At 34.8% G+C, this 23,999-nt stretch overlaps 1 protein-coding gene across 2 annotated transcripts in view; it reads right to left on the bottom strand.

The window, feature by feature from the left end:
- Ncam2 (neural cell adhesion molecule 2) overlaps positions 1-23,999 on the bottom strand; it is a 314,442-nt gene that overhangs the window by 199,723 nt on the left and 90,720 nt on the right. The gene's annotated exons all lie outside the window — the stretch shown is intronic.

Below are 23,999 nucleotides of genomic sequence, written 5' to 3'. Positions count from 1 at the left end.
AGATCCTCCCCTCCCCCCCCACAAAGTTGTAAAGTTTGTTTTTCGACATAAGGACTTGTACATCTCATTGTTGCAATGGGTCGTTTTACTTATTGGTTTCCAGAAATAAAGAATTCAACATGTTCATTATTCTTTAGACAACATTGGTTGCATGCTCAGAAATGATGATCACCACAGTCTGCTCCAAATAGCTCACTATGTATTTCATTGTTTATATGAAATTCACCATGTATTTTTACTTATCATTTAGCCAGTTCTGCCCCCCAGCCACGCAATTGTATGCTAATCCTTAGTCTGGAAACTCTTAAAGATAAATCTATATCGCACAAGGAAGATTTATGCTCATATCCAAATTTCATCAGAAGTCTTACTGGTAAGTGTAACAAATATAAAACTGGTACTGTCCCTTATACATGTAATACTAGTTACCTGTGATTGTGGCTCCATGCTAGCCCTGACATAAAGGTATGTGAGACCCTCCTCTCAATAGATGAACCTGGAAATGTTGTTGCATTGTCTTCTCTGCTTTGGTAAGAACAAAAATAGAAGGTTGTGTATCTACCACGGCTCAGGCAAGAAGCAAAACTCTATCTCAAAAGCAATCACAGAAAATGGGATTCTTTTGTTCATAGTACTACCAAAAAAAAAAAAAGCATGTAAGGTAGACAACTTGAATCATATAAAAATGTTACATAAGGCAGAAAATTTGAAGCGTGAGCTATTTATCTATATTAGTCATTATTCAAAAAATGTAGGAAGACTTAGAAATTAATAAACCATATTTTAGTCTATTTATGTCAATCTACTTACACTGGTCATGGAAGCCGTTTTATTTCACTAATGGAAGTTTTAATCTTCACATACTCTGAAGAAACATAATGTACGATCCCCATATTTCTATGGGATCTCATTTTTTTTTTTTTTTTTTTTTTTTTTTTGTCGGTCGTGGGGCTTGAACTCTGGGCCTGGGCGCTGTCCCTCAGCTCTTCAGCTCAAGGCGAGCGCTCTACCACTTGAGCTACAGCGCCACTTCCGGTTTTCTGGTGGTTTATTGGAGATAGGAGTCTCACGGTCTCTCCTGCCCGGGCTGGCTTTGAACCGCGATCCTCAGATCTCAGCCTCCTGAGTAGCTAGGATTACAGGCGTGAGCCACCAGCGCCCGGCTATGGGATCTCATTTTTAAGGTCATTCTCTACTGTATCTCTCAGATATATTAACAAAGTTGCACAAAAGAAACATTTCCAACTTCACTGCTATGAATACTTCTCATTGAAACTGCTAACCTCAGAAAATGAAAGAAAAAAATCTAGTAATTTATTACTAAGTAAGTTTACTACTCTGAAATGTAACTACTGAAATATAATATGTAATAAAGGGAAATAAAGTATATGCTTTAGTTTAGTGCACTATTTCTCACTGTCCACTTTCCTTCCAAATCTATTAAAGAACCAAGAACTAAGATTAAATAATCATTCATCCATAGATTGTTTTCCATGTTAAAGAAATGTCATAATTTTTATAAATTATTTTCTACATTTGAATACACTGTGTGTACACTACAGGCATTGGGTTACATTAAGTATATTACTCTGTCTTCTCAAATCCCCTTTCAAGTGAAAAAAGTGAAGACTCACTTGATATATTCCAAAAAGATTACTGAAATTCACAAACATTATTTTACAGAAAAACTGAAAGCAGCAGAATAAAATAGGAGAAGGGAATTTAGTAAGTACTTTTATTTCTGGTTTATTTCTTCCATATTTTTGTTTTTAAAATGTTTGGAAAACAATTCGAATTATGAGATTAATAGGAAAGAAACCTTCAAACATATGAAGTCTTTAAGAAACAACTCAGAAAATGGTGTGCTTGATGTAACTAATTTTAATTAGTTAAATGTCATATATTTATCTGCTAAAGTATTAATGAGGTCCATCTAACTCTAGAATGGATGGTGTCATTGTGTATATGATCAGAAACAAATTAAGCAATTAAATGTTGGAATGCTTTTAAATGAATGTACTTCCAAAATATATTACAAAATGTACTTGCAAAATGTATTACAAAATGTAAAAATTACACACAAATGATAATGTATTCTTATATGACTAGAACTCTGCGTTATGGAATGTGAATATAAATATATCCTAATAAGGAATTACTTTAATGCGTCTTTATAAAAGAATGTTCAACACTTAATAAAAGCAACATGACTACAATAAAATTATTGAAAACTTGTTTCTCTTAACGATTAAACTAAAATTAAAAACAAACTGATACACATTTGCCCATGAAAATGTCAACAAAAAAACATTCTGAAATAGAACATTGTTTTGTTTTAAAATTTAATCAGAGATTGAGCTGGATTCTGCCAGACTGAGCTGGATGGAGCAGGATTGAGCCAGGTTGAGCTGGATTGTGCTAGACTAATCCAGATTGAGCTGGATTGTGCCAGACTGATCCAGATTGAGCAGGATTGATCCAGACTGAGCCGGATTCAGCTGAATGAAGCCAGATTGAACTGGAAGAGCTGGATTGAGGTGGTTTGTGGCGGATTGAGCCAGATGAAGTCAGATCCAGCCAGATGGAATTGGATAGAGCCACATAAAGCCTGATGGAGTCAGATTGAACCAGATCCAGCCAGATTCAGCTAGATTGAACCAGATTGAGCCAGATTAAGTTGGTTTGGGCTGGACTGAACTGGGTTGAGCTGGTTCAGGGTGGATGGAACCAGATTGAGCCAAACTGAGCAGGATTGAGCTGGATGTAATCAGATTGACCTGGAAGAGCCAGACTGAGGTGGTTTGAACCAGATTGAGCCAGATGAAGCTGGATTGAGGTGGATTAAACCTGATGAGGCTGGACTGAGCCAGATGGAGCTGGATAAAGTCAAATAGAACCTATGGAGCCAGATTGAGCCAGATGAGCCGGACTGAGCTGGATTGAATCAGATCGAGCTGAATGGAGCCACATTGATTCAGATTGAGCCGGAATTAGTCGGATCGAACTGGATTGAGCCATATGGAACCGAATTGAGCTTGATTGAGAAAGACTGAGATGGATTGAGCTGGATGAAGACAGATGGAGCACAGATTGAGCCAGATGAGGTCAGATGGAGCTGGATGGAGCCAACTCCAGTGGGATCGAACCCAATGGAGTCGGATGGAACCTGATAGAGCCAGATAGAGATGAATGTAGCCAGGTTGAGCCAGATGGAGTCAGACTGAACCGGAAGAGCTGGAGTAAAGCAGTTTGAGCCAGTTGAGACAGATGGAGCCAGATTGAGCCGGATGGAGCAAGATTGAACTGGATCACTGGATCTAGCCAGACTGAGCTGGATTGAACCAGATTTAGCCAGATTGAACCGGATGGAGATGGATCAAATTGGATTGAGCCGGATCAAGCCAGCTGAATCCGGATTGAGCCAGATTACATCAGTTTGAGCTGGATGGAGATGGATTAAACCAGATGAGCCTGAGCTGAACTGAGCTGGATTGAACCAGATTGAGACTGATTGAACCGAATGAGTTGAATCAAGCTGGATTGAAATGGATTGAGCTGGATTGAGCCGTGTGGAGCTGGACTGAACCAGACTGAGCAGGATTGAGCCAGATCAAACTAGATGGAGCCTGGCTGAACCGGATGGAGCCAGATGGAGCTGGATCGAGCTGCGTGGAGCCAGATTGAACTGGATGGAGCTGGATTGAGCTGGATGTTGCCCGTTCTGGAGCTTGAACTCTGGGCTCATCTTCTTGTTCAGCCTTTTAGCTCATGAATGGTGTTGGAGCCATGTTTCCACTTCTGACTTTAAGATGGTTGGAGCCTTGTGATTTTTTTTGTTTGTTTCTTTGTTTAACCCACGCTAGTAGACATTAGCTCCCTGAGTATCTAGGATTGGAGGCATGAGCTGCTGGTACCAGGCTTCAAGGTTTTGTTTGCTTATTTTTCTATTGATTTTATTACTACGACTTTAAACATGGTTTTATTAAAATAACAGATGCGGGAGGAGATGTGGCCAAGAGTGAAACCCCTTAAACTGTTGGTGGGAGTGTAAACTTGTTCTACCACTCTGGAAAGCAGTTTGGAGGTTCCTCAAAAGTCTATATATAGAGCTCCCCTATGACCCAGCAATCCCACTTTTGGGCATTTACCGGAATGATCACAAACAAGACTATACTGAAGATACCAGCACCACTATGTTTATAACAGCATTATTTACCATAGCTAAGATATGGAACCAACCTAGATGCCCCTCAGTAGATGAATGGATCAAAAAATGTGATATAGATGGATGGATAGATAGATAGATGATAGATAGATAGATATAGATATAGATCAATGGAATGCTGTGCTTCCATAAGAAAGAATGACACCACCCCATTAGTTAGGAAAAGCAAAAACTTGAAAAAAAAACAAAACATATTAAGTGAAGTAAGCCAGACCCAAAGAAACACAGGTCCCATGGTTTCCCTTATTTGCAATAATTAGAATACTTCTTGGATAATCCTATCAGATGAGCAGCAAAGCTCAAAAGCTATGTACATATGACCATATAAGATGATGCTAAATGAAATGAACCCCAAGATATGGACAGAAAAGGTTTTTCATTGTCATTGTTTTTAATGTACTATATGATGGTTTTTTGTTTCTTTTGTATCTTCTTACCCCTGTGGTATATCCCCTGCTGTCAGAAAAGAACTTTACAACTTCTATGGAGGGAAGATGAGTGATGAGTAGAAAAATAATGAGGGGGTAACAATGTTGGACAAGAAATATATTCATGAGCTTACTGTAACCATGTTACTGTAACCAGTCTGTACAGCATTCTTACAATAAATAAAATTTGAAAAATACTTTGTTTGGTAAAAATAAGAAATCTACACAATCATTTTAAATCTTCCATTAAAATTATTTTTAAAAAGAGTATTATGGCAAAGTGTTTTATTCATATTAACAAGCTTTTTAATGATTACATTTTTTATCTATAGAAAGTTATGCTTCTTGATCAGAGGAAGATGGTGGAGGAGAAGTTGGAGGCTAAACAAGCTCTCACATAAAAAGCAGTTTTAGTGTTCCAGTGAACAGTCCTAGGCCAGAGAATTACACCAAGTGTGTCATCACAGTACAGAGAGTTTGGCCAGAGAGGGAAAATCCAGGCAAAGAGACAGATCTAAGCACTTGCTGGTAGTAGCGGCGGTGGCGGCCGCACCGGTGGCCATAGCCGCCATACCTGCACCACAGAGAGTCAGGGACAAATGTGCCAGACACAGCGGGCAAGCAGATTCTACTTAACACCAGCAAGAACTAACAAGGAGCAGATATCTTCACCCTGCAGATTGCAGACCAGAGAGACGACCCAGGAACCAAGACTCCAGCAGCAGTGTGAGTAGAAGCCTGACATCCTCACTCCTACTCTAGGGAGCAGAGGAGGGAAGGCACCCATCCCCCACCCCATTACCGGAGATCTCCATCTTTGATACTGACAAAGGCCTGGCTGAGCTGCTAGCTCCAACTCAGGCCATGGGAGAAAACAAGACAGTCATTTAGCAGGTCACAGGAACCTGCCCAGACCTGCCAGGCTCAACTCCACCCAGGAAAAAGTCACCCAGCCCAGGCAGAGGAAAATCTTCCCCCAGGAGTAGCTTTCTTCACTGGGTAATCAGAGCCAGAGGCTGCCTCTCCCTACAGCAGCCTAGACAATCAATTGAAATTCAGTAAACATAAATCCCGAGAAAGGCTCCAGGCTGGGCTCTGTGAGTATCTCAGAAGCTAGCTGCTCAGGAAAAAGCTACTGTTCTCTGAAAGGCTTAATCTCTACCCAGAACCTGGCCTCCTGATCACAGCATCTCCAAACTAGAAGAAACAACCATCTCCCTCTTTTGCAATACTCAAAACAGATCCCTCTCCCACTGAATTAGCCTGGGGGGAGGATCACAAAATCCTGGTAAAGCAGAGTAATTTTCTGCTTGACTTAAGTAAGCAATCAAGCCACAGGAAAACCAAACACCACGAGCAGACCAGAGACTCCAACAAGAGACTGGTTACCAACACAAGGGAGATACAGAATCTTCCCATCCCTTCCTCCCCCCCCCCAAAAAAAAAATCAAGGAACTTTCTCTTTTTTTTGTACCATATTTTTAATTTAAAAAAATTTTTGTTTTCTATTATTTTTTCTCTTCTTCCTCATATAATTTTTATTTTAGGTGTATATGTGTGTGCTTTTTTAAAATCTCTACTGACCTTTTGATCATTTTTTTCTCTTTCTTTCTTTTCTCATTTTCACTTCTTTTATTCTTTTCTATGTGACTTAATTGCTGTTCTGCTCACCCTCAAATATACCCGTCATTGATTATTAGATATTATTCTCCATTGTGTACACACTTAATCCAGAAATTTATTACTCAATTCAATACCTCTTAGACTTAAATTCCTTAATAGCAGTATTACCTCTTATACTCATATGGTATTTTAAAACATTTTTACTTTTCTAGTTTTTCATGTCTCCTTTCTATCCCACCCCTCCTCTCATCCCATCCCCATTCTTCTCTGAATATTACTTCTTCAAACTTGCAGTTTTTAAGGGTTTCACTTTTTAATTTTAAATTTTTCCACTTTTCTTGTCTCTTTTTTCTTTTTCTTCTTTTTTCTTATTCTTTTTTCTTTTTCTCTCTCTCTGCTATCTTTCTGTCCAATCCATTTCCCTCTTTGAGATTAGGACATGGTTAATTCCACTCTCCCTCACCTTCCTGCATCCCTCTAATCCTATTTTTCCCCACATTTTCCCTAAATCTAATAATTTCTGGTTGCCAAATTATCCTTTGCTGTTCTTAGGCCATTAAGACATAGTTGCTTGATGTTCAAGGGATTGTATCTCTTGAACCAGATTGTATCTGCAGAATTTTGACTGTGCAACTACAGACTTTGGTTGATGCTTACCTTAAAATAGTGTTCTAGCACAAAACTGGTGTTATTCTCATCCCAAATGGGCAGAGCAAGCCGGAAACACAAGAAAAATGGCAAGCCCGGGGGATCTCAACTCACACTCATGACAATCAGGGGACAGACAAATAATGAATAATCCAGAGGAGAATTCCCAAAAAGCTCTACAAACACTACAGGTAAACAGGGTAAATGAAAAGAGTGAAAACCTGCAAAGTTCTCAGTGTAAGCATGATAGGGAGAGACAGAAGGCAAACCAAAGATCAATACAGGAGTCTCATGAGTGTGAGGAAGCTACCCAAATATTGATATAGGAATTTCATGAGCAGATTGAGAACATTCAAAGAGAAATAAAGGAATTGTGTGAGCAGGCTGAGATCAGTCAAAGAGATAGACAGGAATTGTGTGAGCAGGTTGAGATCAGTCAAAGAGATAGACAGGAATTGCATGAGCTGGCTGAGAACAGACAAAGAGAAAGTCAGGAATGGCATGAACAGGCTGAGAACACTCAAAGAGAACTACTAATCAAAGAGAAATATAGGAACTGAGAGATGGGGATGAGAATAGACAAAGATCAATGGAGGCATTCATGGAATCCATAAACAGAGAGCTGAAAGAAATCAGGGAGACTGCAAAGGGAATGCTCAGTGGAGCCCAACAGAAGGAATGGGAGTCCAAGGAAATGATAACCAATCAACTAAGTGATTTGACAATAAACATGGAATACCAAATTAAGGAAGTAAAGAAGTTCTTACAAGATCTAGAAAAAAGTTTCAACAAAGATTTTGAAGCCATCAAAGCCGACCAATTAGAAGAAAAAGAAATAAAAAACAAAGTAGAAAGTCTTGAATGTAGATTAGACCATGCAGAAGATCGAATCTCGAGGATTGAAGACAGCCTAGATATTTTAGAGAAAGAACATACAACCATCCAAAACAAATCCAAGAAATATGATAGATCTATTCAATATTTGGAAGACACCATCAGAAGGCCTAATCTGAGGATAATGGGTGTAGAGGAACACCTAGAGCCAGAAGTTAATGGCCTAGGATATTTGTTTAACAAGATCCTAGCAGAGAACTTCCCAAACATGCAAAAAGATAGGCCTATTTAGATACAAGAAGTTTTTAGAACTCCAAATAGACCAGACCAGAATAGGACATCCTACCTTCACATTATAATCCACATAGGATCAATTCAGACCAAGGAAAACATCCTTAAAGCTTCAAGGAGAAAAGATCAATCACCTATAAAGGAAAACCAGTTAGAATCACCTCAGATTTCTCAGCAGAGACAATTAAAGCAAGAAGAGCCTGGAATGATGTATGCCATGCCCTAAAGACAAACAACTATCAACCAAGAATACTGTACCCAGCTAAACTCTCCTTCATAACCGTTCAAATAAAAACCTTCCATAGCAAAGAAAAATTGAAACAATATATCTCCACCAACTCAGCCCTACAAAATATACTTAATCATGTCCTACAAATAGAAAACCAACAAGCCCAAGATAAAGGCCAAGAAATCATAGGAAGAACCCAGTAGCCGCTGCCCCCAAGAAGGTGGGGAAAATGGCAGGAACTCCCAAATACCTTTCAGTCCTATCTCTTCACATTAACAGGCTTAACTCTTCAATTAAGTGACATAGACTGTCTAGTTGGATTAAAAAGCAAGATCCTTCTATCTGTTGCCTTGAGGAGTCCTACTTTGCCCAAAAAAACAAACACATTTTGAATGTGAAAGGCTGGAACAAAATCTACCAAGCAAACAGCCCCCATAAACAGGCAGGAATTGCAAAACTAATATCAGATAAAATAGACTTCAAATTAAAATTTGTGAGAAGAGATAAAGAAGGTCACTACATACTAATTAAGGGATCTCTCCTTCAGGAGAATATTACAATTCTCAATCTCTATTCACCAAACGAAGCACCCAAATTTATCCAAGAAACACTACTTTATCTCAAATCTCATATAGATCCAAAGACATTAATTGTCTGGGATTTTAACACACCACTATCCCCAGTAGATAGATCAACTTGGCAAAAACTCAACTGATAAATCACAGACATAAACAACTGCATAGATCAACTAGATTTAACAGACATCTACCGAGTATTTCACCCAGCAGCACCAGAATACACATTTTTCTCAGCTGCACATGGAACATTTTCCAAATTAGACCACATTTTAGGTCACGAAGCAAGCTTGTCCAAATTCAGAAACATTGAAGTTATACCATGCATTCTCTCAGACCACAAGGGAATAAAATTAGAACTCAACACCAAAAGCCACCAAAGAAAGTCCTGTAACACATGGAGGCTGAACAACACACTGTTGAACCACCAGTGGGTCATGGAAGAGATTAGAAATGAAATTCAAGTGTTCATGATATTCAACAAAAATAAGCAAACAAACTACCAGCTCCTCTGGGACACCGCAAAGACAGTACTCAGAGGCAAGTTTATAGCTCTGAGTTCCTACATCAACAAATTGGAGAGATCTGAAACCAACAATTTAATGAGACAGCTGAGCCTCCTTGAAAAAGAGCAGCACGATTAACCCCAATCCAGTAGACAGAAAAAAATAATTAAAATTAAATCAGAATTAAATGAATTAGAATCCAAAAAAACCATAGAAAGAATCAACAAAACAGAGTTGGTTCTTTGAAAAAATTAACAAAATAGACAGACCCTTAGCAACCATATCAGAAAAAGAAGAAAACACACCCAAATAAATAAACTCAAAGAAGAGAATGGAAACATCACCACAGAAACAACCAAGATTCAGCACATTGTAAGGGAATACTTCTCAAACCTTTATGCTAATAAGTTTGAGAACTTGACAGAAATGGATCTTTTCCTAGCAAATACTGACATGCCAAAACTAAACCAAGATGAGTTAAACCATCTTAACAGGCCCACATCAAGCAATGAAATAGAAACAGCAATAAGAGACCTCCCATCGCCCAGGACCAGATGGTTTTACAGCGGAATTCTACAAGGTCTTCAAAGCAGAACTCACACCAATACTCCTTCAACTCTTCAATGAAATTGAAAGAGAAAGTTCACTACCTAATTCATTCTATGAAGGTATAATAACCATATCGCAAAACCAGGCAGGGACTCATCAAAGAAAGAGAACTATAGACCCATTTCTTTGATGAACATTGATGCAAAACTTCTCAACAAAATTTTGGCCAATCGACTTCAACAATTCATCCAAAAAATCATACACCATGATCAAACAGGATTCATTTCAGGGATACAAAGCTGGTTCAATATATGCAAATCAATTAACATAATTCATCACATCAACAAGAGCAAGAATAAGAACCACATGGTTATCTCAATATATGCAGAAAAACCATTTGACAAGATCCAACACCCCTTTATGATGAAGGTTCTGGAAAAACTAGGAATCCATGGAACCTTCCTCAATACAATAAAAGCTGTATATGACAAACCTACAGCCAGTATTATACTCAATGGTGAAAAACTAAAGTCATTTCCTCTAAACTCAGGAACGAGACAAGGAGCCCACTCTCTCCACTGCTCTTCAATCTAGTATTAGAATGCCTAGCTGCAGCAATAAGACAAGATGCAAACATAAATGGGATCTAAATAGGGAAAGAAGTAAAACTCTCCCTCTTTGCAGATGACATGATCTTGTATTTAAAGAATCCCATGGACTCTGCTCCCAAATTACTCAAGGTGATTTAAACCTTTTGGCAAAGATATAAAATTAACCCTCAAAAATTAATGGCTTTTCTATATGCCAACAATAAGAAGAGCGTGGCTGAAATCAGGAAAGCAACTCCATTTGTAATAGCCCCACAAAAAATAAAACCTAGAAATTAACTTAACCAAAGAAGTGAAGGGCCTCTATGATGAAAACTTTAAAAACCTGAAAAAGGAAATCAAAACAGAACTTAGAAGGTGGCAAAGACTCCCATGCTCCTGGATTGCAAAGATCAACATCATGAAAATGACAGTATTTCCCAAGGCTATCTACAAATTCAGTGCGATACCTATCAATATTCCAACCTCATTCTTCAAGGAAATAGAAGAGGCAATCTAAAAATTCATATTGAACAATAAAATACCCGAATAGCAAAAACGATCCTTAACAGAAAGAACAGTGCTGGAGGAATATCAATACCAAATTTCAAACTCTACTACAAAGCCATAGTGCTGGCACAAGAACAGACACCAGGACCAATGGAATAGACTTGAAAATCCAGAAATGAACCTAAAGACCTATAGCCATCTAATCTTCGATAAGGGAGCTAAAAAAAAATAGGATGGAAGAAAGACAGCCTCTTCAGTAAATGGTGCTGGCAAAATTGCTTAACTGCTTGTAGAAAACTAAAGCTAGATCCTTATATATCACCTTGCACCAGAATCAACTCCAAATGGATCAAAGACCTCGGAGTCAAAGCAGACACTCTGAAAACATTACAGGATGGAATAGGAGAAACCCTAGGTCTCCTTGGCACAGGCTGAAATTTTCTTAATAGAGACCCAGAAACACAAGAAACCAAAGAAAGGTTGGAGAAATGGCATTGCATGAAATTGCAGAGCTTCTGCATGGCAAAGGACATAGCTCCCAAGATCAATAGAAAGCCAATGATAACAATAGAAAGCCAATGTTTAACAATGATATTGTTAAACATATCACACACCAACTGAGTCATTGCCTATTATTTCTAAAGTCTATTACAGACCAGAGATTTTTGTCATAAATAATAGAGATTATAAATTTCTTCTGGATATATGTTTAATTTATAGATTCTCTAGTGTGGGCTCTATTATGCCATCCATATTTGCATTTTGCAATAATCCTCTTAGCCACTTCTATTTTGCTTCATCTTGTTATTTGCAAGATATAAATTTTTAAACAATCATAAAATTCAGCAGAACTAAGAACTACAATTTATCTTATATAATCAAGTCACTATGCTGTCAAGTCACAGTAGCTAATGTTTCCATCAATAGTTCAGTGTTTATATGCCATTTTTATAGTTTGATGGAGAAACAACACATGTGAAGATTGTTTCTATCATGATGTTTACCAATATAAATTTCTGTAAGTTGACAATTTATCATATGTATCCAACTGTATACTTTTCCAGATCTAACTCATGGTCAAAGTGGGGAAAATATGGCATAATCAAAGGCAATTAAGCTTTTTTTTGTTATTTTTCTTGTTGAATTAGTGGTTTCAAAACTTTTGTAATTCTGATTACCATGAATTCCATGAATGCCTTTTATTTACTCAATTTTCAGAGTTTTTCTTGTATTAAAATGATGTAATTTATAATCTAAAACTTATTGGAATATGAAAATTAAATTTTAGATTATAAGTGCAAATTTCTAATCTAAACTTAGTGGACCAATAGCAAACTAAAATAAATTCAAAATAGCAAACCACTTTAGATACAAAGTTGAATCTCTACAAGGAATTCATTTGTTTAGATGCTTAGAGGATACTGATTGTTGTTTGATCTTTGGATCATTCTTTCAACATTATGCATCAGTTGATGCTGATCCTTGGCTTTTCAAAGATCAGTTCATTATTTCTGCTTATGTTCTTCTATGTTTTCTTCCATTCCTTAAAGTGGCATTATAATAATTTTTTTCCTATTTTCTGATGTTCCTTATTTTGTTTATAGTTAAACTCAGGTATAAGAAAAGAAAAGAAGAGCGAGGAAGTTATATGTTGATCAATTGATCAAAACTAGGGACAATTCCATTTTGGCTTGTGACAAAGAAAATTAAGCAGAACTCAGGAATGGAAATCTTAAATACAAAATAATGAAGAGATACTGTGATTGAAAAGATGATATATTTGTATATATGTATATATAAAATCTGCTTATATATACATATATAAACATATATGTATGGTAAAAACTATACTTGATTGAGTCTCCCAGTAACACTGTGTGGCTTTCCTGTTTGGATCATTTGATATTTGTTAGCAATCTACCAAGATTGTAGAGTACATGTCCTGAATTTATTTGTGAATCACAAAATCTCTAGTTATTTTATGCTATTCTTACTTCAATGTTGCAATTATTTTGACTTTTTATTTTGATTTTTAATTCTTAATCACATTTTGATTTTAATATTGCCATACATTCCAAAAATAATGATAATATGAAAATTTTTCATTCTTATTATCATACAGGTCATAGAATGTAAGGAAGGATTTTAGCCAAATGAAAGATGGTAACTGATTATTAGTATGTAGTAGGCATCAACTCTCAGTTCACAAATGGATTAAGACTTTTGACCTATGTCTACCATTATGATTTTGAATTGGTAGATAAGAAAATGAGGTGTCAAATATTGCTGCGTGGCACCAAACACCTGATTTTATTTTTGTTTAGCAGTTTCTATTTTCACCATCTGACTAAAATTCAGATTGTGCTGCAGTAACAGTTTGTAGAATAGATCTGGTGAAATAGAATATATGAGTCAACTCGCATGTGGAAGGTAGGGATACAAGGACTGCTTCCATTCTTCATCCTAACAAATAATGCTTATTCAGAAACTCCAGTAAATATGAAATACTACTGATTCCAAGGTAAGTCATATGCATAAAACAGAATTTGCTTTTGGAATAGCTCTGATTTTTTTTAAAGTGTGGTAAAAAAATATTTGAGTTTCTCAGTTCATGAGACATAGCCCACAGTATGAGTTATAGTAAGCCAGTATCAGAGTGAGCCACAGTAGTGAAGAGCAGAAGTGTTCTTGCTAAGGAAATGAACACAAATTCAGATACATCATTTCTACTAATAGCCTGGAGTATATGATAAAGGAAATAAAAAGCATCAAAAGTCATCACCGAAAATTATAGAATAATCATGGTACTAGAAATGAACTAAAAACTGTCTTCAAAGGTTATTCTTTGGTTTCAAAGCTAAATATATATTTATATGCTGTCAAAATTCCTTTCTAAATAATATTTAATATTAGAAAAAGGTCTTTTACCTGATTTATTATGCTGTGAAGTACAAAAGGAAGTGCTCTGTCAGAAAATGCTGCATACATAAACACATTTCTATTGTACATTCTGACTTGGATTAATTTCTTTCAGATAAACTACTGTTTATATAATATTCAAGTCTAAGAAATACAACACTTTTATAGTATTAAAATGCCTTTTGCTATTTTTTCAATCTTACAACAACAGTAATATGTTAAACACATTTTTTCAAAGCATTCACAGGCTTACATTTATGAGCTATATTTTACAATAATGGTATCTTGAATAAAAAGACATTTTTACACTATATCCATAGGCTTAAAATAATTCATCAGTAATGAGAATAATTATTATTACACCTAGTCAGTTAATTCTATGGAGGGATATGGGAAAAGTCATCATGGACTTTTGATTACACAAGGAGAGAAGGGGAATAAAGAGCTAAAACACCATTGTACATTCACTAGCACCTCCACAGCATGCTATACGAACACTGAAAGCCAAGCATTCAGAAGATAGGAAGTTTATACAAGTGTGAAGCCATAAGAAAGAACATGGTACCTAGTCCTTTGTGGATGCCAAAATTTCTGTATAAGAAAAGTAACATTTCCTTTGACCACATATTTTGGAAACGACTATAGAGTACAAAAGATATCATGTACAAAAAGAATACTGAAGAGATTACAAAAGAAACCTATTTAAACGATGAGTAAGTTAAATGCATATTAAATAAGAATGACGCTCACACCTGTAATCCTAGCTATGCAGGAAGCTGAGATCTGAGCATAGCGGTTCAATGTTAGCTCGGACCAATAAACCACCAGAAAACAGGAAGTGGCACTGTGGCTCAAGTGGTAGAGCGCTAGCCTTGTGCTGAAATTTTGAGGGACAGTGCCCAGGCCCAGATTTCAAGCTCCCCCAGAAAAAAATCAGGTGGAAAATATATAATAATTTATCATGCCCTAGATGATATACTTTATGAAAATACTTTTTTATGCTAGCAGTAACAATAATTATGTTGAAGTGAACATGGCTTGGGTAATGTTGAACATATCTGATTAGTCTGTAATCCACATTATGTGAACACTCTCTGATGCAAACAAATCCTACCTCTCTCCACAGGTAAATCTTTCACTATTCCTAGAATATTCTGTACTCTCAATTGGTATGTGACAATGATTATAATTAACAAGAGTATTTCTATTTGATTATCTAAACAAGCAAAATTATGAAGAGCTCTACATTTTCCCATTTCGATATTTTGGATATTGACACAACAGTGATTTCTTTCAGATAAATATCACTTAACAAAACTAAAAACTGTAGCAGTAAGGGAATCACCAGAATTGCATGTGAAATCACCACCAATGATTAAAGAAAGAAAACTGAGTCCTGAATCTCACATTCAGAGTCCAAATTCCATGAAATGGCACACATACCATTCACTCTTGTTGGTAAAATAAATTTGGAAAATTATGTCTAAGTGTGACTTTTTCCCATTATTCTTTTAAACAAATTTTGGTTAATGTTTTAAAACCAAAAAGCGGTAGCTAATTATTTTCTACATTCTGGCATTTAACATTTCACTTAAGAAACAGCTGTTAATTTTTTTTTCCTTTGGCTTTTTCTTTCCTCTGTAAAAGAAAAGGGACTTCATTGTTGCTTCTTTTGTGGAAGGAAAATGACAAAGGAAACAAAGGACAGAGTACTGTTCAAGTTCCACAAGTCTTTTCCTTCTAATAAATAGTCCATCATTATTTCTGATGTGTGGATTTAATTAAGCTACAGCATGAAAGTCAGTTATGTCTGAAGTATTTGTTATAGCTGTTTTCATGTAAATGGCAGTTGGTCTGTGGCAGAAAAATGGTAAGGAACTCTAGGCATTCTTCACTATTTTTTCCCCTCAATGGCACCTATAATGTCAGCATGAATACTATGGTCCCCCATTCAATGAGAATGAAAAACTATAGCCTAATCATGATGGTCAGGCAATGAGACTACTAATATTGACAATTGAAAACACTTGAAGCTGTGTATAGCTGAAGGATACTTCAACTTGTCATATCAGAAATTAATATCTACATAGTAAGTATATATCTTGATGGTAGAGTGCTTGCCTAGCATGTGCCAGGTCTAGAATTCAATCTCTAGTATAGCAAAAGAAAGAAAGAAAATATATATTCATATTGAAAATCAAAGGCTAACATAAGATGAGTTCTGCATATATTAGATAATGATTTAGCGGCTAGTGGAAAATGTTGTACAAAAAAGAAATGTTGGTTAGCTCTTAGTAGTTAAATTTGGTAAGGTCTCAGTCTCCTGACAAATGATATCTGAAATAATTAGCAAGTTAGTGTGCAGAAGAGTAGAGAGTAGATTAGAGGGTAGAGATGTAGATTAGAGATTATGGAGTATTGCCAGGACTTGCATGGGTATGAAAATAAACTGCTTATCAAGGTTGACAGATAATATTCATACCAGTCAGTCATGAGGACTATAAGATCATATTCAGAATTGCAGCAATGATAACATGAAGACTATGGCATTCTACCCACATTATTAACTAACTTTCTGGTGGGTTTCAGAGAAAAACCGCAGAGTATAAGTGGTAGCCGGTAAATCTTCTATCAGGAAAAAAAATTCACGAACGATCAATATTGACTAAAATCATGAAACATAATTAAATGTAGAAAAAATAAAAGGCAAATAATTATAAAACACTTAAGCATACTATTCTATATGAAAGAAAAATGAATAGAAGCAATAAAAAAACAAATTTTTACAATTGTTATATCATTTTAAAGCCTTTATATAGGACTAAAAAAACTATAAGTATTGAACATTTAACTGACTACTAGATTGTCAAAGTCCTATAGAAATTGGTAGAGCTAAAACCTGTCCAGAGATTGTGAAGGACTATACCTCCATTCGTCAATATCTACCTTAGTTGTGTCATAGTGGCAAATAGAAAAGGAGGAGATATCCAAAAGAGCGAGATTGAGAGCAGAGAAAACCAGAGAATTAGAAAAATCACTATAATCAGAATAAAGACCTAATCAAGGAAACATCTTGGAATGTTCACCATACCTGCACAGTGTTCTATTGGAATAAAGATACACTAGTAGAATCCCAATTCTTCCTTTTTGAGAGATTATTTCCCATATTATATGCTTTTTTTTGGCCAACATTTAATTTCCTAAGTCTCCAGAGGAGAACATATAGGTTTAGGTACCAGACACGCATCTTGAACTAATGAGGAAAGTACCAATCCTCATTGTGGAGATTGTGATTTTACATTTAGTTTGCCTATGTCACATAGGGTTGGTGTTTGCTGTCATTGAATATGGATGAGTAGAGTGTCGCTGGTTTACTGATAGTGAGGTTTGTGATAGACCTGCAGGTCTTTCCTTCCAGGTACACAGTGTGATGGATACTTCTCCATTTTTATGCTGGGCACAAACTTTAAAAGGCAGAACACAATCATCTAGCTCATTCATTTCCTTTGCCAGGAAAAGTGTCTATATCCCAGGGATGGCCGTGTGGAGTAGATTGATGATAGATATGCAGTCAGACAGCAATAGTGAACCATGTGTCTACACCAAAATATATCATTGTTTAATTGATTAAGATATAAATCGAATGAATAGAATAATACACAGAAAGGTAAAAATTAATAATCCAGAATTATAGAAACATGGGTGAATATAAAGGATAATGTCATATGAGAAAAAAGGAAAATCATATTTTACAGAGTTGGATTTGATGAACATTATAAAAAGCAGATCTAAGAATATTGTTTAAGGCTATATCTTCAAGGTGAAAGAAAAATGAAGAAACTATTCTACAAGTTAATGTGGTGGTTATATCAAACTTTTTATTTATTTATTTATTTTTTGCCTTAGAAGGGACATGTAAGGAATGGTTAAGTGTTGGAAGGATTCTATTCTTGCCTTGTGTGGTGGTAATATAAGACACATAAATATGTAAATATTCATTGTGCTGCAAATTTGTGCATATTTACTTGCTAATGTTTGTTTTGGATTTAATATAAAACTATGTTAATGAAATAAACATTGATCTATACTAATAATAGAAAACAAAATTTATGTCAACTTTAGATGGCTATGTTCAACATTTTAAAATAGTATTGAGATGCTGAGTTATACAACATAGAATGATGATTCATTCAATAACAAATTTGTCAATAGTTATTAGGTGGATTAGTGTTCTAAGAGTATTTTCTGTAAGTACAGACTTTTGTCTTTAACCTTATGTTTGTTTGATCCTTCCCAAGCTTCTCCAATTATTTAGGTACAATACAATTTCAATTGTCTCCAAAAGTTATCACTAAAAATGACATTTTCCTATGAACTTATAGTACTTACTGTCTAAAACTATAATTCCAAGTAATTATATTGAGTTTTCTAATTAGAAGCTATTATTTTGCTGGATTTTAATATAATTTGACTTCTTAGAGAAAAATTTCAAATTTATTCAGATTAATTTTCTATTAGGTTTTATTTTGACATAATTATATGTTTTTATGGATCATAGAAGCAATCAAATAAATCTAAGATGATTTACTATTTGGAAAATGCTATTCTATACTTTAGTTTACAAAATAAACATTATACTTGAAATACCTAAACATCATTATTATGTGTAGTCAATTTATGTAAACATTAACTACAATTTTATTACATTTCTATCAGATGTTCCAGTCAAATCTAACCTCATCTTCTCAATGCACTGATAGGTAAAAGTTCCCTCAATGCACTGTGCTAAAAATGATTACTTAACTATATTTTACTAATTAAAATAATCTTGGTAAATATGTAGAATTAAACATCTTTAATAAAAAACATAATTGGATATAGCCTACTTGTAAAAGCATATTCAATAAATATTACAAGACAAAAGACCTTAAGAATTCCTTGGCCTAAAAGGAATAATCATTGAAGTAAAATATTTGCTGATAATTTTTATTGGGAAAATTTGGTGTACTAATGAAGAAAAGAAATGTGGTATTTGCTAAAATTTCTATCATTTCTAAAAAATGAATAGAAAATGAAATTGATTCAAGTTCCATTTAGAAACTATTGTGCTACATAGATTTCATTCCAGTTCAGTGATTTTTTAAAACAACTCTGCACACCATTTAAGTTGTTCACAAAGAAGTTAACATGTAGTTTCTACTATGTCAGAAAAATTTCAATCTTCTTTATTTTAAAAAATATTATTATTCCTGTGCAAAAAAATTCAGCAGCAATTTGAAAGAAGTGGTTTAGATTGCCAAATCATGAGTATGAGAAAATCAATCAACTAAATAGTTTGTTTAGAGAATTACTTAGAACTATATGGGAACAAACTGCTTAGCTGTTTCCAGGTAAAAATCCATTAACATGAAAATACTGAATGAGCTCTTGTGAAAAGAGATGAGGTAATACAGCTCCTGGAATCTCTAAACCATTTCTTTTGACTTATAAATGTCACTTAACATTGCTATATGTTTATTGCTAAACCTATCAAAACTCAAATTGTCTAACCTTTGAAACAAATGTAGACCTTTGGGAACACTGCTAATTCTAGCATTCCTAGTTAATTAGTAAATTCACTATTGATGATTAAGAGCTCTTGTATGAGCAGGAAAAAATTATTTGTATGCCTGCTACCATACAACTAATTTTTGAAATGGTTCATTTTAAATGTTCAACTTCAATGTCATTAGAAGATATGTAAGAATGAATGTAAATGTCATTCATTTTTTCTGTATATCTATTTCACTATCTGTAAAGTAGGGATTATAGTAACAACTAATATAGTTGTTATTAAAGATGGTATAGGTTAATCATATAGATAGCTAATATATAGTGCCTCTCTAAATATTTCATGTATCAACAAAATACGTTAGTTGTGATGGTTATCATTAAATATGTGTTAAATAATGTGAAAAGAAGATATATATATATATATATATACACACACAGATAATATAGGAAACCCATATATAGTAAACTTGTACTTATACATATACACATATAAAAACATACTTCCATCAGAAAGAATGGCATTGCCCCATTTGTTAGGAAATGGAAAGACTTGCAAAAATTATATGAAGTAAAGTAAGCCAGGCCCAAAGAAACATAGGTCCCATGGTTTCCCTTATTTGCAATAACTAGTACATGTGTAGGACAAGCAGAAAAGCCCAAAAGCTATGTACATATGACCATATAAGATGACGTTAAGCGAAATGAACCCCAATATAGGGACACAAATATCGTTTTATTTCTTGCGATTGTTTCTAACGTATTTATAATGTACCATGTGATTTTTTGTTGTTGTTGCTTTGTATGTTCCTCCCCCATGGTATAACCCCTGTTTTCAATGTATTTGATGTCAGTGCCTTGCATCTTGTATAGATGCTTCTCTAATTCGGGGAGGGGAAGGGAAAAAACAAAATGCTTAAATAAGGATACAAGTTGGCCTATTTTAACGAGATGTACAAAATACTATGTTGAAAATGAACTTTAAAACTTCAGCAGCGGGAGGGAGTAGTTGTGGAGGTGGGAGGGAAGGGACAGTTGGGGGAAAACAAAGGAGGAGGCAACAATGCTTAATAGGAAATGTGCTCATTACCTTGCTCATGTAACTGCAGTAACCCCCTCTGTACAGCATTTTAAAATTAAAAAAACCGTACAAAAAAAGAAACAAAAAAGAAAACGAACTTTACAACTTGGGGGTAGAGGGGAATTGGGAAGATGGAGGGAAGGGATAGTAAGGGAAAAACAAAGGAGGTAATAATGCTCTATAGGAAATGTACTCATTACCTTAATCATGTAACTGCAACCTCGGTGTCCACTATTTTTTACAATAAAAACATAAAAAACACACATATGTATGTATAATATATAAACAGAAACATTGATACTATGCATTGAGTCACCAGTCTCTGGGATACTAAGCATGTATTTTACTACTGAGCTACATCTCCATTGCTACAAGCGAAACATTTTATTGAACATTTATATCACATCATAGTATGTTAAGTTGACCTTAGTAAGAGTATGTTACAATCTCATGCCAGGAAGATGTGATTTAAGTTGAACAAAGGTAGAATATAATATTGAGTGATATTAAAGGAAAACTATTGAAGATATCATTGTATTTAAAAAATTAGAATTGTATATTACAGGATTTTCAAATAATATCTGCTCAATTAATAGTCTTAGTTCAGTTACATTTGTTACAATAAACGACACAGTCTGCTTAGAGATGTGCTTAATTAAGTAGAACTGCCTGAGTAAAGGTGCTATTTAAGGAATACACACTTAGGAAAGTGTCTGATTTATGTTTCAGAAGTGAATGAAAGATTACTGTAGATGGACGGCTTGCTTGTTTCTTTCTTTCTCTCTCAACTTTTTTTTTTTTTTGTGGGTCATGGATCCTGAACTCTGGGCCTGCGCGCTGTCCCTCAGCTCTTTAGCTCAAGGATAGCGCTGTACCACTTGAGCCACAACGCCACTTCTGACTTTTTCTGCTTATGGGGTGCTGAGGAATCGAACCCAGGGCCTTATGCATGCAAGGCAAGTGCTCTACCATTGAGCTACCTTCCCAGCCCGTTCTCTCAATTCTAAGCTGACTTTCCCTCTGAGGTAATAGAATGTACCTCATATGAATGTGTTAATCCTGATCCTAGGAATTAACAGGTTTTTCATGTTTGGGAGTTTTGTCTCTGAAAAAAGAACACAAGGAAATCTTTCTCAAAGATTTAAAACCATTTATTTAAAACTCAGTAGACTCAGCTATCCAACACAGCTTTAGGCCAACCTACCTACTCCCTGCTAATGCTTGAGTAAGCCACATCTAGATAAGCAAATGGGGGAATAAATCAAAATAACCAATGAGCCACCCTAATGAATTATATGTATTTATTTAAACTCTTACTAAAATCAGAGTGTAAAACTGCATGTCTTCAAGAAACAGCAGGTATATATATGCTATATGAAGTATCTGGATTTTCTGCCATATTTAACAATTAAAAAATTTGCAGTAATCACTTAATTGTATTAAATTAATAAACTGTAGCATTACGTGCTCATTTATAAAATTGTCATAAAATTATGTATGAACAGTCATAGAAGAAAACTAATGACTTAAAAGGTAGACCTTATTTTATTTTCCTACAAATTTTCTTACAATACTTGTCTTCATCATCTGTAAGCACTACCAGAACTCTAGCACTACCAGAACTCTAGTAGTCAGATTAATTGATGGCAGTATCTTCTAAAGCCCATGGGATAGACCCCAAATACTCATCAGAATGCCTTACTTATTATGTTTTATATTTTCACATTCTCAGTTTTCCAAATTTATCCTTGAAAACATGTAAAAATAGTTATTTTGGATGAAATCAACATCTAAAAAGCTAAGCCTACAACTGTAGCATCTCAAATGTGCATTATCATATATTAATCAATGCACAGGAAGCAGAGCCATCCATGGGCCATCTGACTAGCATATATGCTAGCAGGAATTTCCGCAGTGTGTATATATATATATATACACATATATATTCTATACTCTATGGCCAAAGTTCATTGAGCAACTTATACTCTATGACATCATTTTCTGCTTAAACTGCCTAAACATAAATTCTTAATTTCTTAGTTAGGAACTCTGAATTTAAGTGATGAACATCACTACTTTGTATATTTTATCATGTATCAACACATATTAACTGCTGAATAAATAAAGAAAAATGAATTCATATATATATAAACTCTCCATTCATATTGAGTATACAATTCAGCTATTCTAATTATCAGCTATGATATGTATTTAAACCTAAATTAAAATCACAGACAACTTTCTACCATTAGAAGTACTCCTAACACTGTTTACAGTTTATGCATCTAGCAAATACAAACTAGGGCTAGTGATTATATCTAATCTTTTATAAACATCAGTAATGTATTCAGCAGATTATAGCATGCTGTAAGGCACAAACAAGAACTGTAAAACAATTTGAAGAGAGGAAGAATGAAGGAAAAAAAGAGGAAGAAATTGTGCTATTCATTGTACTAGAAATCATTGGAAGTGTCATATAAGAGGTTATCATTTATAATTTTATGAAGAGAAACTTCTGAAATATTTGACAGAAAATTTTGAAATTTCAAAATGTAGTAACATGGCCAGGTATGCTAGTTTCTGCTTATTACAAGCTAGACTGGGCAAACAGTCATTACACCTTATTTCAATGGAAAAAAAAAAAAAAACCTGTGTATGAAGTCACAGGCTTTTCATCCCAGCTGCAACAGGAAAGGCTGAAATCAGGGCTCAATTAGTAGAACAGCTGTCTTACAAGAATGAAACCACACCAAAAAACCAACTAGACTTATCAATAAGAAAATAAACACAAATAATACAATAAGTACATGAAATACAAAGGCATGTAACAGAATTTTTACTCCAAAAGATAAAACAGAGTTCCAATCTTACCCTGTAAGAATAATAATAAATTTCTTTTATACCAGTCTTATCCATTAATTCAATTTTTATTTCTTCCTTATATTGGATCAATAGAGTCAGCCTGCAAACTCTATCTTAATTGTCTTGTAGGGGTTCTGAAGAAGTAGCTTTTGCAACCGGAACATATGCAATTCCTATCAGTCAGGTAGCTTTATCTTGTGATATCAATAGTAGTTGAAAATCATAACCTCAGGAAGAAACACACTCAGAGAATATCCAACCCCCCCCACAACATAAACATCACATAGTACCAAATGTCACAGTGTAAATGCATTCCCAAATGAAATTTATTTCTTTTCTCCATAAAAATTTGCTATGCTTTTCAGTCATGATTGTCAAGAGTCAAGTAATATCACTTTATTTTTCTACTGTTCATTTTAAATAAAATTTTTGGAATTCTTGGTTTATCTTTTAGTTGCAAGATATTGATATAGCTTTTGATTCCAATCTGTTTCTGTACACTTAGAAAACACATTAGCATTAGTTAGAATTTGAACAAATTTATTTTCTAAATGCATTATAATAACTAATGAAAATAAAGAA

Source organism: Dipodomys merriami, unplaced genomic scaffold (genome assembly GCF_024711535.1).
Source record: "Dipodomys merriami isolate MVZ:Mamm:240054 unplaced genomic scaffold, mDipMer1.0.p SCAF_2, whole genome shotgun sequence".
Lineage (NCBI taxonomy): Eukaryota > Metazoa > Chordata > Mammalia > Rodentia > Heteromyidae > Dipodomys > Dipodomys merriami.
This window is presented reverse-complemented; position numbering and strand designations above follow the sequence as displayed.